General features: G+C 54.9%; 1 non-coding gene across 1 annotated transcript; it reads right to left on the reverse strand.

The window, feature by feature from the left end:
* Positions 1-2,295: 2,295 nt before the first annotated feature.
* On the reverse strand, positions 2,296-2,381 carry LOC133053315 (small nucleolar RNA SNORD62). The gene has a single exon (XR_009692233.1). It is a non-coding gene; the product is annotated as a small nucleolar RNA SNORD62 (small nucleolar RNA).
* Between the last annotated feature and the right edge of the window lie 1,378 nt (positions 2,382-3,759).

Here is a 3,759-nt window from a genome sequence, read left to right on the forward strand (position 1 = left end):
CCTGAAGGGCTGTAAGGAGCTGAAGATCTCCTGAGACTGGGAGACATGCGGCCCGCCCCTCAGTCCCAGCTGGGCTTGAGCTTTAAGAGACGTCACTCATTATCAGAGAAATGCAAATCAAAACCTCAGTGAAGTACCGTTACACGCCAGTCAGAATGACTGCTATCCAAGAGTCTACAAGCAATAAATGCTGGAGAGGGTGTGGAGAAAAGGGAACCTTCTTACACTGTTGGTGAGAATGCAGACTAGTACAGCTACTATGGAGAACAGTGTGGAGATTCCTTAAAAAAAAAAAACACTGGAAACAGAACTGCCATATGACCCAGCAATTCAACTGCTGGGCATACACACCGAGGAATCCAGATCTGAAAGGGACACGTGTACCTCAATGTTCATCGCAGCACTGTTTATAACAGCCAGGACATGGGAGCAACCTAGATGCCCATCAGCAGACGAATGGATAAGGAAGCTGTAGTACATAATACACAGTGGAATGCTACTCAGCCATTAAAAAGAATACATTTGAATCAGTTCTCATGAGATGGATAAAACTGGAGCCCATTATTCAGAGGGAAGTAAGTCAGAAAGATAAACACCAATACAGTGCACTAACGCATATATATGGAATTTAGAAAGATGGTAACGATAACCCTATATGCAAGACAGAAAAAGAGACACAGATGTATAGAACAGACTTTTGGACTCTATGGGAGAAGGCGACGGTCGGATGATCTGAGAGAACGGCATCAAAACATGTATGTTATCAAGTGTGAAACAGATCTCCAGTCCAGGTTGGATGCATGAGACAAGTGCTCGGGGCTGGTGCACTGGGATGACCCAGAGGGATGGGATGGGGAGGGAGGTGGGAGGGGGGTTCAGGATGGGGAACTCATGTAAATCCATGGCTGGTTCATGTCAATGTATGGCAAAAACCACTACAATATTGTAAAGTAATTAGCCTCCAACTAATACAAATAAATGGAAAAAAGAGAGAGAGAGAGAGACGTGGGAAGGAAAATTGGGATCTGCTGGGCAGTGGCAGCCTGCAGACGGGGAGGCAGGTGGGTCACCATGCTGCCCTGCAAGCTGTTTCTCACAGCCCATCACCAGTACCCCTTCACCTCCACCCCGGTCTTTCTTCCTGGGGCATCCAACACCACCCATAGAGCGAACTCAACACACCCTGCCTGCACTTCCTTCCTTCTCAGGAGAGAGCAGAGAACCGGCAGGAAGCAACCCCAAACCAGCACTACAAGCATCCCTACACTGGACCCTGCACAGCTGCATGAACGAGCCTGAGCTCCACCCCCAACAGAGGCGGGTCCAGAAACGGAGCCGTGGATGGATAACACCACGGACAGAAGAATACAGGTGGTATGGCCCAGTTATGAGACCTTGCAGAGCCAAAAGACATAATGTTTAAGAATATGCTCTGAAAAGGTCGGGATGGGCCATATCCTCTGCCCCTGGGGCAGTGCTTCACCCTGGGCTCTGCAGGAACAGGGGTTGGCGGGCACAGGAGCCCCGTGGAAGGCCCAGCACCAGCTTCAGGAGGGAGACTCCCTCCACACGCGGCCCCTGCCAGCACAGAATTGTGCCCACTGTGCATGAACACAGACACCTGCTCATTTATACAACTACCGCTTTCTAACGCATCCATGCCTGGGAGTCTAGGCCTTTCTTCTCTTCATCAGAAGGATACCTGATCACCAAAGAGAATTCCGTTTCAGTGAATCCCCTGGCTAGGGTGCAGGAGGGAGAGCGTCAAGAAAGGAAAGCTAAGCCGTCCAGAGCACTCAGCTCCGTCCCTCCTCCTCGGCTCTCACACGCTCACTCGGGAAACACTGACTGGCTGCCATAACGTGCCAGGTACACGGCAGTAATGTGAGGGGTTCAAAACATGAGACAGGCCAGGAACGGGTACATGAAGCAGCCAATCACGCCCTGTGCTGCACCCTCCCCTCTATCCCTGGGTCACCTGTCTCGCTGGCATTACCTGTTGGTAACTCTGCTGCTGAGGAACCAGCCGGGGCTGACTCGCAAACACATGGCCATCCAGGTAGAGAGGTGGCAGGTGGCTGCCTGGAAACACAATTCGAGGCAGGGGAACAGGATCAAGTCTGACTGTCCCAGAAGGTCCTGCAAAGTGGTGGGGGGAGGCAACGTGGCAGAGGTGGCCCTGGGTTCCTGTGCAGCCCAGGGCCTGGGGAGAGGGGCCGCTGCAGCCAGCCTTCCCCTCTCACCCACCACCCCGCACACCCAGGAAGGGCTCGGTCATAAAGGAGGCTGCCAAGGTCTCTCAGTCACGGTCCTCTTCATCTCCCTGCTATTGAGTCCACAGTGGAGAGTCAGAAGGATCTGTTGCGACCGGACCACTGAGACGCTGGCAGCTGGGCCCCTTGAGTCCCCACGGGCTCCTTTGGGCACTGACACCGTGATGAGGACAGTGACCATTGGGGTAAAACTGGCTCCTGCTTATTGAGGCTCAGTTGATACAAAACCCTCCCTGGATGTGAGCTCATCTCATGGGCATGGTGACCCCGCACTGGGCCATCACGACCCTGCTATTTCACAGAGGAGGGGGCAACGTTCAGACAGCTGCTCATGCGACAGAATCTCTGATGGGACCTCTCTGCAGGAGGTGAGAGAGCCCTGCAGAGGTCACAGAGTCATGTCGCCCCCCAGGGTCGGACGCTGAGAGCAGCAAGTGCCAGAGACCAGAGCACACAGGAACCCATGGCCCCCAGGCAGGAACATGCTCCTTAGGTCAAGGCAGGGGGGCCTCAGGGCTACAAACCCATGTTTCCCTCGAGGGAACGGAGAAGGATCCGTGAGCTGGACCAGGGGAGAGGTACCTGGAAGGGCTGCAGAAAGTGTGACTGAGGCCACGGGCACAGAGGGCTTGGAGACTCCACTGAAGGAGCTAAAGCTGATCCCGCGGGAGGCCCCCCTGGAGGGTGGGGGCTGCGGGCCTGAGCTGGCGCCTCCTGGCGAGCTCTGCTCCGGCTAGCTGGGCGAGTTTTCCCAAGCCTTGTGCACAGACTCCATCTTTGGATGCAAGGAGGTGGGGGGAGATTGAAGTTACGGGCCAGAAGGCAGCGGTGGCACAAAGCTAAGTCCAGGGGTGGAAGGAGGGGGTGTGCTGGGGTGGGGTCTGCTTGCTCTTGCCCACTCACAAGCCAGGCCCCAAGTTACCTTCAGAGTGAAGTCAGCGGTGGGGAAGGACATGTGGGAGGGGCTGATGGCTCTCTGGATGTGGTGGTCACGCTGCAGGATGGGGATGCTGGGGGTGAGCCCGGCCTGGAGGGAAGGACACAGTGGGACACCTGCAAAGAGGGGAACCACACCCTCTCCTGCCCAGACCCAGCCTTCCAGCAGGGCTGCCGTGTTTCAGCAACAGAAGCACAGCTGGTGGCCAGCACGCAGGCCCCACTGCATGGCATGGAGGTCCCAGTTCCTGTCTCAGCCCCTTCCCCCAGACTGCGAAAAACAGGCCCTGGAAACATGCTCAGAAATACAGTGCTAGACCCCCTTCCTGCAGTGTCCAGCGCCCACCTGCATGTCATGGGGTTTCTGAATAATCGCAGAGTAAGGACACTTGTTGACTTAAATTAGCACAGCATTCTCAAACGTGTGTGACTGCGGAACCCGGGAAGTTTTGAATCACAAAGTGCCAAATACAACAGACCTTAGGGGTTACACCACTCCATTTTAAGCTCACAAAACCAGAGCGGGGAACAACTTGCCACGGGCGTTCAA

Source organism: Dama dama, chromosome X (assembly GCF_033118175.1).
Source record: "Dama dama isolate Ldn47 chromosome X, ASM3311817v1, whole genome shotgun sequence".
NCBI lineage: Eukaryota > Metazoa > Chordata > Mammalia > Artiodactyla > Cervidae > Dama > Dama dama.